Genomic DNA, 12,295 nt, shown 5'->3' on the forward strand with positions numbered 1-12,295 from the left:
GATTCTGCAGGAATCAGAGAGGAAAGGAGTTACATGCAGAATGGGAGGAGGAGGGAACCAGCCTGGCTTGCTCAGTACAGGGGAGGGTGAGCGGCCAGTGTTCTTCTGCTCTTCTCAGGAGCACTTCTGGCCATGTCACTTCTCCTTGAGGACACTGCAGTGACTCCCCTCACCTGCAGGCCCTCTAAGTATGACCAAGATTGGCTCCTCCTCCCACTCATCTTCCCATCTGTCCCTCCTTCTGGGACCAGTCACACTGTTACTCACAGTCACTATCCCCACCCTACCTCCTACCCCCGCCCTGAATGAACCCCTTCCCTCTCTCCCCCTTCACCTGGGTAACTCCCTACATGACTTAGTTTCAGGCTCCCACGGTCTGAGTCCCCAGTGGTGCTGCCCCCCCCCCCCCACCCCAGCTGGTAGAACAACTTCCTGGGAGAACTCACACCAATCCTTTCCGCACCTCTGCTTGAAAAGGCAGTGGGTTGCACATGTCAGGGCCCCCGGGCTGGTACCCAAACCAATGACAGCACCAGCACTGCCACATCCTTAAGGGAGGGGCAGCATCAGGACCGAGTGTCCCTGGAACTTACAGTGACTCCAGCTGGCCAGCATTCTGGAGGCCACCCTTGACCTGGAGCCCTTTTAACTGGTGGGTCTAGAACTCTGTTTGGGGGCTGGCCTCCAACACGATCCCTTTCTCTGCTTCACTTCTGCAGGTTGTCGTGTGACTCAAAGTCAGGACAAGTATCAGGGGATCTGTCCACTTCCTGCCTCATACTCCCGCCTTTTCCCCGCTCTCAGCATAGACTGCCCACCTCGGTGCTCCTGGCTGCCGTCCGGAGTTCAGATTTGTTGGGGAAGGTCTTGGGCTGAAGGCTGGGGAAGGTGGCCCGCATCAGCTGGCTGGGCCTCTGGCAGACTCAAGGTTCTGAGTCTGGTCTGAGGGATCAGCAGGCCCCGACTCTTGGAGAGAGGGGGTAGAGGGCGAGTCTGGTCTGTTTGCCCTCTCTGTGGAGGCTGGGGGGGCAGCTGGAATGGTCCTCAGTCATAGACACACGTACCTTTAGTCCCCAGGAGACCTTAGGAGCCTTCTAGTGCCACCTACAGGTAAGGAAACTGAGGCACAGAGAGAGGAGCAGTTCTGAGAATGTCTGCACAGCTAAGGTTGGCTTCTCTCTTGGGCTCTGTTAGCTAGGGGACATTTGCCACCTCTCCATTCGCGGCGGCGCTGGAGTGCCCCCTTTATTTCACCATGTTAACAGCATGTGTGCCTCTCCTGCTGAAAGGGGCAGGGGGCTCCAGGGAGTGCAGGGGCAGTGCCTGGTTCTCCACGGCACCTGCCAAGAGTCAGGAGTGGCACATGGCATGTGCTCAGCAGAGTGTAGCGGCATGGATGGAGGGGGCGGACGGGCAGTGCCCCAATTCTCCAATTCTGCCAGATTCAGCAGTCAGAGCGCTGAGCTGGGGAGACAGTGGGGAGCCAGGGGACAGACAGCTCGGGTCTGTCCTGCCTGCCCTCGGGAACCCCGGGCCTTGTCTCCCACCCTAGCCCCCCTCCTTGACCTTGTTAAAAAGCCCCCGCTGAGGACGTGGTTGTGTGTGGTGTCTGGCAGGTAATGCACACCGAGAAACAGGTGCATCTGTCACTGGCTTCTCTCTGCTCATTCATTCATGCATTCATTCATTCATGCATTCATTCATTCATTCATTCATTCATTCATTCATTCAGTGGGTCTCAGACAGATGGGAAGACCCTTCCCTGGGTGTGAAGGACACGTACAAACAGAAGACCAAATGCTCAGAGCAAGAGCAAATGGGTCCCAAGAGTGCACTGGGGACCCCCAAGGCAGGGTCACCTCATTCAATCCCCTGCCTCAAGGCAGCATAGGGTTAGGGAGGAAGACCTCCTGGTTTCCCACCACAGAGGCAGGATCCATCAGTCCTCAGCCTCACGGAAAGATCTGGCCCTTAGCCAGCTCCAGGCAGGCATCCTCTGTGTCCCCTGTGCCCTGGCTAACAGCTGTAGAGTCCCCTCTGTGTTCCACCACCCGAACCAGGCCACTTTCTCTCATTGCCTTCTCCCGCGTGCACTCTACTTATCCCCCAGATGGGTCCGGTGGCCTGCTCCCTCGTGTCCCTGCCTCAGGCCACCCCGCAGAAGCTTCTCACCAAATCCAGTCCACCCTTAGCTGATTGATGGTCCCCAAGGCCACTCCCCGCCAAACTCAAACTCAACTGTCCTCTCTGGACACCCCTTCCCTACTTCCCAGCTTCTATAAGGCTAGTTAGACCCTCTTTCTGGGGTCCTTCTTCTCAACTTCTAATTCCAGGCCATACCAATGTGCCTCCCAAGGCCTCCCTGATCTACCCAGGCGGCTGTGATGCTGCTTCCCCTGCCGGGACAGCCCAGGCCCAGAGCCCTTGGTCCTTCCTGTGGCCTGTTTCCCACAGGCTTGCCCTGTACCCTAAATGCCCATAGGCGTCCAAGAGGACTATCTTTTTATCTACAGATTTAGCCAGCAAGAGGGACTGGATGCACCCTGGCCAGGCTGTCAGCGCCTTGAGGCAGGCTGTCCTTTCCGGTCTGCTGCCTCCGGTAGGTTCTCGGTCAGCGCCCTTGAGTTAACGCACAAATGATTGAAGCTGTCCTCCAACCGGAATGACCCACCCTGCCTGCAGGGAAAGATCCACCCGGCCTGCAGGGAGGGCTCGGCTGGGGGCGCTTCCGGGGCCCTCGCCCCAGGTGGCAAGAGGCCGGGTCCCACCACTCGACTGGGGTCTCTGCTCCGCCCAGCTCGCGGGCGGGCGGCCGGGGAGGCGCCGGAAAGCGCTGAGTCACGTTCAGGGCACGTGGCCCCGGGGGAGCACGGCCTTCCGGGCGCGTGGCTGCGGGAGCGCGCGGGCCGCCCGGGGATTGGGGCTGCGGGGGCGCGCCCGAGGGGGGGGGATTGGGGGGAGCGGGGAGCGCGCGGGCCGCCCGGGAGGGGGGATTCGGCCCTGCGGAGGCGCGCCCGAGGGGGCGGGGGATCACGGGCCGTCGGGGAGGGGCCGCCCGGCGCCCCCGCCCAGAGCAGCCCCGCCACCGGCGTCCTCGGTTGCCAGGAGCCGCGGGACCGAAATGCGGCGGGTGCCGGTGGCTGACGTTACCGTGCCCGCTGGCCCCGACCCCGCTCCGCGGGCCGGTCTGGGGGATAGGGGGAGGGGAGGCCCCGAACCCCTGTCCCGGCCGCCCCGTTTCTGCCCCTACCCCCCCCCACCCCGTGCCTTCCCGAGCCTTCCTCATTTGTTGGCGTTCTCCCGGTGTCCACGTTGCTGTCCTCAGTGGCCCCTCTCGCCGCCTCTTCTCCATTTCCACCCATCCACCTGCCCTTGGCCTCTCTCCTCCCTTTCTGTGCCTTCCCTGGACGTTCTCGCAGGTTCCAGGCACCCCCCCCCCCCCTCCCCGGAGCCGCGGAGATGTCCATGGGTGTCGGGCGCCCCCTGGCGACCCCCTGCGCCCGGCCTCGGGGGTGGGGGGAGACCTGGCACTCGCCCCCCAGGTTCCCTCTCGGCGGGAGGCGGAGGTGCAACTCCTGGGTTGGCGGGGGTCGCGCGCCCCCCAGCGGCCCCCGCGCACAGGGTTCCGGAAAGCTGAAGGCGGCGTCCCCAGAAAGGGACCTTGAGACAGAAGATGCCCCAGGGAGAACAGGCTGGGGAAGGGGCAGGTGTTGCTGCAAGCAGAGAGAGAGGGAAGGAATGCCTCTTGAATTTCCTCACGCGTTTCTCCGTAGAGCCTGCGCGGGGACGTGCTGGGAAGTCTGGACTGAAATGAAGCGGAGGGTAAAGGGGTGAGAGTTGTGCCAGGGGCAGGAATGGGGAATTGAATCAGGAGTAAAGGGATGCGGAGTGGCCCCCTGACCTTGGAGGCCCTGGAGCCATGAAGAATCATCTGGCCTTTAGGGACTGGCCTCCTCAGCTGGCTCCCTGCTAGGCCTTGACCCTGGGATCAGAAGCAAATCCCTGCCGGTCCTCTAAGCCGAGCTGACCCGGAGCTCGAGTTTGAAAAGCGAACAGGTGAATTTCTCTCAAGGGCTGGTCATCCTCCAGATCCACACAGTGGAGAGCCTCTTGTCTGGTGGCCAGTGTCATGCCGGTGGCCAGGACTCTCCCGTGTCTGGGAGGCAAAAGTTCTCCAGGCCCGGGAACAGCACAGGGGCTGTGGCATGGGCGGCCGGCAGCAGGGTGATAGCCGGGTGCCTCTTTGACCCACTATCCCACTTTGGGACCTGAAAGGCTCCTGGCCAAGCTGACTTCCGGATCTCCCCAGTCACCCTGACTTATCACCTCCAGGTGCACTATCTTGCCGGGATGTGGGACTCCGGTCGTGGCCCCGGAGCGTCCGGCTAGTCCCAGGAAGGTCATTCACGTGTCTGTGTGTGAGCCAGCCCGCAAAATCTTGAGCGGAAAATGCAGCATCTGCTTTCCGGGTCTGGGTCTGTCACCTTCTAGAAGCTTGGTTTCCTCTTCTGCAGGGGCTCTAATTACCACCCCTTCTCCCCCCCACAGTTTGTTGTGAGGACTCTAGGAGTGGCCATTACAAAGGCTCAGCATGGTGCTAGACACATGGTGGTACTCTCATATCACAGGCCTCCTCCCTGGCCTGGAAATGTGCGAAATGTCACTCACGTGTCCCCTTAGCCAGCACCTGGCGGCTTCTGCTCTTTAAGCAACCCGTCCAATGTTTGGCACTCACGGCCTGGTTGATTTCGTCTCCTTGATCTTCAAGAATGACCTCACCGGATGGCACCAGCCAGACTGTTAACGGGTGCCGGCGGTGATTCAGGACGGGTTCGGGGCAGACAGAAGGAGGTAGGGCGTTCTAAAGGTTCTGGATAAGCCAACAATTTGGAACTCAGAACACATTCCTGTCCACCCCGCCCCCCAGCTGTATGGAGATTTAGAACACATGTCTAAGCAGTGGTAGCTGTAGAAACCTATTTAATTCCTAATATGCTCCGTTTATAGCCAGAAAGGCCAGCGAAGAGCCCGGTAGACACCGCTGAACGTTTCTTGAGCACCTGTTGTATGCCAGGCCCTTTATATATGCCGTGTCACTTAATTCGAGCGGCGTGTTATTCAGCGGGGACTTTAGCTTTAAGCAGCACAGCTAGTGGCTGGCGGGGCCGGGAGCAGGCTAGGCCTGTCTGCCCCCAATGCAGGGCTCTCACTTCCCACTCTGCGGCATCGTAGGTCCGGCGGTGATGTCAACAGGAGTCAACCACCGCATGGAACATACTCCTTTGATGCGTCCAAAGCCAGACTCCCACCTTCTGCACAGACCTCTCCCAAGACCTGCTCTGGGTAAGGTGACAAGGGGGAGTGGGAAGCCAGTGTGGGTCCAGAAAAGGGCAGGAGGGGGTAGGGATTCGTCTCAGCCACATCTCTGCCAGTGTTTCTGCTCCTCGTAGGTGGCTGTGATTCCCAGGGCACAGAGGTTCACTGTTGCCTCACCAGGCACACCTGACTCTTTCCCCTCGATTCTCCACTCCCAGACACTCACCCACGAGCTTATCTCCCCCCTTTGCTGCTCCCTCCATGCCCTTGTCCTCCTGGATTTACCCATGGTCCACGTGTTTATTTGTTTAGCATAGATATGTCCCCGTGTCTGACCAAGGCTGGGTGCTGGGTCCATGGGAAGACCAACCCTGGCCTTCCTGTCACATGCCTGACACCAGCCCCGGAGGCCGAGCTTCCCTCTGGCTTTTGTCACTCAACTGCGAGGACCAGTTGATTCTTGCCTGCCTTTGAGCTGCCCTCCACAGGACTCCCTGGGGCCTGGCCACTCCTCAGCCCTCGCTCTTGCCTGTGGGGCTCTTCCTGGTGGTGGGTCTTGCTCTCTGCCGGCCGCTTCCTTCGCGGGCTCCACCAGGAAGGCTCTGGTCCAGCTTTCCAGACCCCCTTTCCAAGGTCACACTTTGCCTGCAGCCCTCAAGTGGGCATAGGTCCCCTTGTGACCTCCCAGCCTCTTTGAAGACCTCCATTCAACCAGTTTACTCAGGGGACATCCGGTGGGCAATTGTGAAAATGATTTTAAAGTCCATTTTAAAATAAATGAACTAAAAATAAAATGGAGACTACCTAGGAAGTTTTTCTGACAAGACCAAAAAAGACCCAAAGGAAATATGAAACATTACATGTATTGAACGTATTGAACAATAGAGTTGTGTTGCTTTAAAAAAATTTTTTTTAATGTTTGTTTATTTTTGAGAGAGAGAGAGACAGGCTCAGAGTATGAGCAGGGGAGGAGCAGAGAGAGAGGGAGACACAGAATCCGAAACAGGCTCCAGGCTCTGAGCTGTCAGCACAGAGCCGGATGCAGGACTCGAACTCACGAACTGCGAGATCATGACCTGAGCTGAAGTCAGTGGATTAACTGACTGAGCCCCTGGTTTTGTTTTATTTTTTTTAAATGCTTATTTATTTTTGAGGGGGGAGGGGCAGAGAGAAAGGGGGACAGAGGATCAGAAGTGGGTTCCTCACTCACAGCAGAGAGCCCAGTGTGGGGCTTGAAATCACAAACCGAACCTTGAGATCATGACCTGAGCTGAAGTCGGATGCTTAACCAACTGAGGCACCCAAGTGCCTTCATTCCTAGGTTTTTGATGAAAAATTTTTTCTCACAAATGGATGTTAGATTTTGTCAAATGCTTTTTTTGTACCTTTTGATATGTTTAATATCATGAATTACTTTAATTGGCTTTCAAATGTTGAACCAGCCTTTCATACCTGGAATAAATCCCACCTAGTCGTGGTGTTATAATTCTTTTAATACATTGTTGGATTTGATTTGCTAATATTTTGAGTATTGTTGCATCTGTATTCATGAGAGATATTGTTCTGCAGTTTTTTTTAATGTTTATTTATTTTTGAGAGAAAAATAGCAGGCAAGCGAGCAAGGGGCAGAGAGAGAGGGAGACAGTATCCCAAGGCAGGCCCCGTGCTGTCAGCGTGGAGCCCCAAATGGGGCTCGAACCCACGAACCGCAAGATCATGACGTTACCAAAATCAAGAGCCGGACACTTAACCAACTGAGCCACCCAGATGCCCCTGCAATTTTTCTTTCTTGTAATGCCTTTAGCTGGTTTTAGTTTTAGGGTAATGCTGACCTCCCAGAATGGGTTTGGAAGTATTTCTTCTGCTTCCATTTTCTGAAAGAGAGTGTAGAGAATTGGTATCATTTCTTCTTTAAATCTTTGGTAGACTTCATCAGTGAACCCATCTGGCCTTGGTGCTCTCTGTTTTGGAAGTTTCTTAATTATTCATTAAACATCTTTAACAGATATAGCCCTATTCAGATGATTTCTTTCTCTTTGCGTGAGTTTTGGTAGATCGTGTCTTTCGGTAAATTGGTCTGTTTCCACTAAGTTAAATTTCAGAGCATAGAGTTGTTCATCATATTGCTTATTATCCTCTTAATGTCCATGGGCTCAGTAACGATGACCCCTGTTTCATTTCTGATGTTAGTAATTTGTGTCCTCCCTTTTTTTTCCTTGATTAATCTGAGTAGAAGTTATCAATTTTATTGATTTTCTTTTGAAAGAACCAACTTTTGACTTCCTTGATTTTCTCTATTACTTTTCTGTCTTCAATTTCACTGAGTTCTAATTTTTTTTAATGTTTATTTGGTTTAAAAAAAATTTTTTTAACGTTTATTTATTTTTGAGACAGAGAGAGACAGAGCATGAACAGGGGAGGGGCAGAGAGAGAGGGAGACACAGAATCTGAAGCAGGGTCCAGGCTCTGAGCCATCAGCCCAGAGCCTGACGTGGGGCTCGAACTCACGGACCGTGAAATCGTGACCTGAGTTGAAGTCGGACGCTTAACCGACTGAGCCACCCAGGCGCCCCTATTTGTTTTTGAGAGAGAGAAAGAGAGAGAGACACACACAGAGTGTGAGCAGGGGAGGGGCAGAGAGAGAGGGAGACACAGAATCGGAAGCAGGCTCCAGGCTCCGAGCTGTCAGCACAGAGCCCGACGCAGGGCTCGAACCCACGAGCTGTGAGATCATGACCTGTGCCGAAGTTGGACACCCAACCAATTGAGCCACCCAGGTGCCCCCAATTTCACCGATTTCTGATGTCCATTATTTCTGATATTCTGCTTATTTCGGATTTAATGTTTTTTTCTTTTTCTAGTTCCCTAAAGTGGAAGCTTAGATTTACTGATTTTATTCTTTTTCATTTTTTTAAATAATTTTTTTACCTCTCTCTTTTTTTTAATGTTTATTTATTTCTGAGAGAGAGAGAGAAAGAGAGAGAGAGAGAACATGTGCTCACAATCGGGGGAGGGGCAGAGAGAGAGGGAGACACAGAATCTGAAGCAGGCTCCAGGCTCTGAGCTGTCAGCACAGAGCCCGACGTGGGGCTTGAACCCACGAACCGCGAGATCATGACCTGAGCTGACGTCAGACGCTTAACCGGGTGAGCCACCCAGGCGCCCCAGATGTACTGATTTTAGGTCTTTCTTCTCTAATGTATCCATTCAATATTATAACTTTCCCTCCAAGCACTGTTTTCACTGCATCCCACAACATTTGATAAATTGCATTTTCCTTTTCATTTAGTTCAAAATTAAACATGAGATGCCATTCCTCATCTATCAGATTGGCAAAAATGTTAAAATTTGATAGTACTTAGTGTGGGTTTAGCTGTGGGGAAGGAGGCACATTTGTAAAGTGGTATCCGAAGTACAGAGTCGTTCAGCCATTTGGGATGGTAATTTGTACACATCTATACAGATTTTTAAAAGTATATGGTTTGGGGCACCTGGGTGGCTCAGTCGGTTAAGCATCTGACTTTGACTCAGGTCATGATCTCGAGGTTCTTGGGTTCGAGCCCTGTGCAGGGCTCTGTGCTGACAACTCGGAGCCTGGAGCCTGCTTCAGATTCCGTGTCTCCCTCTGTCTTTGCCCCTCCGCCATGTGTACTCTGTCTCTCTCTTTCTGTCTCTCTCTCTCAAAAATAAAACATTAAAAAAATTTTAAAGTATATGGTTCAACTTAGGAATGTGTAGATGTCTGTATATAGGGGTGGTCTGTGCAGGATGTATGAGCCATCTATGTAAGGGCAGTCTCCAACAGCAAAAACCTGGAAACAACCCAAGTGCCCATTAGTGGAGGACGGCTTTGCTATGATGTATCTCTTCGGTGAAATACTATGCAAAGGAGGCAGGAGATCTCTGATACTGATATTGAAAGATGATCGAGGTTGAATGAAGATACAGGCCACAGGAAAGGATGTTTAATGGGATAGCATTTGCGTTTTTCATTTCTTTGTTTTTGTTTTGTTTTCAATTTTTTGAAATGTCTATTTATTTTTGAGAGACAGAGACAGAGTACAAGTGGGGGAAGGGCAGAGAGAGAAGGAGACACAGAATCTGAAGCAGGCTCCAGGCTCTGAGCTGTCAGCACAGAGCCCGACAGGGGGCTCGAACCCAGGAGCTGTGAGATCATGACCTGAGCCGAAGTCGGACGCTCAACCGACTGAGCCACCCAGGCGCCCCCCCCACCATTTTTTTAAAGTAGGTTCCATACCCACCGTGGGGCTCAAACTCACAACCTGAGATCAAGAGTCATATGCTCTCCTGACTGAGCCAGCCAGGCACCCCGAGACAGGCTATTTTTGATCATTACTGAAAAAAGGAAAATTTGTTTTCTTAGAAGTGTTTTAATAGAAAAGTAATTTAAACTCATTGTGTTTCAAAACTAGAGAAACGGAATCACCCATCTACTCTGCTTACCACTTTAGTACTTTGTGTTTTCCTGAAGTCTTTCTTGCAGCTCATCAACCATATTTTCAAGGTCTGTAAGGCCAGCCATGTATTTCCTGGCACACACAAGTTCAGTATCGCTACAGGGCCAGGAAACACTGGTTTGGAGGAATTCTACACTTGGTTTCTCAGGGAGAGCACAAAGTCTGGAATTAGGAAGCTACCAAACTAAAGAACACACTGTTGGGGGAGAGAGGGCTCTTCCACCCTCCTTCCTTCTGGAAAGAGAGTCTCTGAGTGGACGGGGGCGGGGGGAAGGGGTTGGCTGTGATTGCCCCCTTTGTGTTCCGCACAAGTTTCCGAATGAACGGCAAGGCTTCTGAGGCTGTAACCAAACAAAACACCACTTGCTCCTTTTGCCAAAGCAGCTCATGCCGACTATAGCTGGTGAATTACAGCTTTCACTGAATCACTGTTTGCTTGTCAACACACCCCTGACATTGGGCTGAGAATGATTTAAACTCGTCTTTCATTCTGTCTACTTTTACTAGATATGGTTGTCATAAACATAACCTCCTTTTTACAATGGATTTTCTCGAAAATCAGATTGGCGGTTTTGCATGGCAACAAACAACACTCCTGAGCCACCCAGCGGTGCAGAGGCAGGGAGCCGCCTCAGCTGCCCCCGCTCCCAGCCAGCTGTGTTGACTTAGTGCACCTGACCTCTCTCATCTGCAGAAGGGAGACAACAGCTGTGCCTGACTTGTAAGTTTATTGTGAGGATTAGATGAGATAAGGAGTCAGCATGGTATTTGTCACAGAGATGGGCAAACAGAGGGCTCTCAGTACAGGATAGCTGGCTACCAAAGTACACTTAGGGAGATTTGAGAAAATACAAAAAAGCATATACACCTGTAACTTATTTGCAAAAATGCAATGGTACTGTACAAAGTTCAAGGTATTTGTTCACAACCATAGGGATCTTAAGACTTATAGAGCATGAGGTTATCGATACTTTTCTGGAGCATCTCCTGTGGGCTAGGAACTGTTCAGAGAAGTAGGTGCTGAAGGAGGCCCTCTGGGCTGCTCCGCTGAACTCAAAGCCTTTTCCACGGTAGCCCTCCTGGCCTTCATTCTGTACCGTGGCACCTGTTTAAACTTTCCCTGTTACTTAGTTCTTAGGATTGCATGACGACTCCCTCAGTGAATCATCCCAGGTGCCTTTCCACAATGAATCTGTTTTCTTATCTGCCCCATCTGCAAGGGGGCTGTGCTTCATGGAGATTTCCTTCAATGCCACTTTTGTAACTGTCCTCCTGCCCCAGTGGAAGTGCTGCCCAATCCCTCTCTGGGCTCTTGGTCCCATCTTGTCCTCCCTCCTCTTTGATGTGGTGGGTCCTGGGGTGACCTTGGGGATGCTATGGCTTGGTATCCTGAAATATTCTCACCCACCAGTACATGCCTTGTTGTCTGTCCCCTTCTGCCTGGATGCTGAGTCCGTAGAGGAACGCAGGAAAACCACACAGCCATTTACCTCCCCAAGGATTAGGGGAGGGTGGGCAGGGAAGGGATGAAGGAAGGAGTGACATTAGGTTTTGCAGGAGCTGAGTCTTGTGAATACAGAACATCCAGCGCTCTGCAGGGACCTTGAACGCAGGGCCCCTGCAGCTGTGGTTAGTAGAAGTTCTGGGCAGAGGAGCTAGGATGTTTTGGAACTCTGGAGAAGGGGCCCTGCCAGCCTTCCAAGCCTTATCTCATTGCCCCAAAGCCTCTGTGAAAAATGCTCCCTGTGGGTCTGAATCCCTGCAGACAGGCGCCCATCTTTCCCTAACTGATAATAGTTGACATGCTGGGCCTCAATCCCTCAGGCAGGTTTCGGATCTTTCAGCCTTCCCCCTTGTACCTTTTCCCGATCTAGGTAAGCTCCCAGCAGAAGACCCTTCTCTACCCGCAGCCTGGTTCCTCCCTAACCCCCTCCCCTCGCCCCCAACAAATAAAACCAGAGCTCTCTCCAAAACTGCTGCTGTAGGGTGCGGCTTGGACCGCAAGCTCCAAGCCCCCGGATGGATGCTCCGAGGACTCCGCCAGCCCCGGGAATTTGGCCGGCCCCACACAAGCCAGGATTATGGTTACGGCTGACACCCGGGTCATGAGCGATCACTCTGTCCCCAGCTCCCAGTCCGGGGTTTGCACACACGGCCTGCTCCATAAAGTTTGCATACTGTAGGAACGAAGATAGAAGCCACTACGCAAGCCCCTAGTTCATTAAATGGCCACACATTGGGGCCTACGGTGTGACACGCTTCGTGCTGCGGTCTGCGGGGAACGCGATATCGGTGCCTGGACACAAAATGCGATCTAGGGAAACAAATTTGTGGTCTTCCCCAGCGGCCTTTGTCCAAAGGGTCAGCATTCATACGAAGACGGCAAACGAGCTGTCACCGTCCTGCCGGCCGCGCAATACAACGCCACTCGTGAACCTTTTCGGACATGGCAGGCAACCTGCCCTTGCCACACCCAAGATGGCCACCTGCCCCGGCGCATT

Source organism: Panthera pardus, unplaced genomic scaffold, assembly GCF_024362965.1.
Source record: "Panthera pardus isolate Hobbes unplaced genomic scaffold, ASM2436296v1 HiC_scaffold_3, whole genome shotgun sequence".
Taxonomy (NCBI): Eukaryota; Metazoa; Chordata; class Mammalia; order Carnivora; family Felidae; genus Panthera; species Panthera pardus.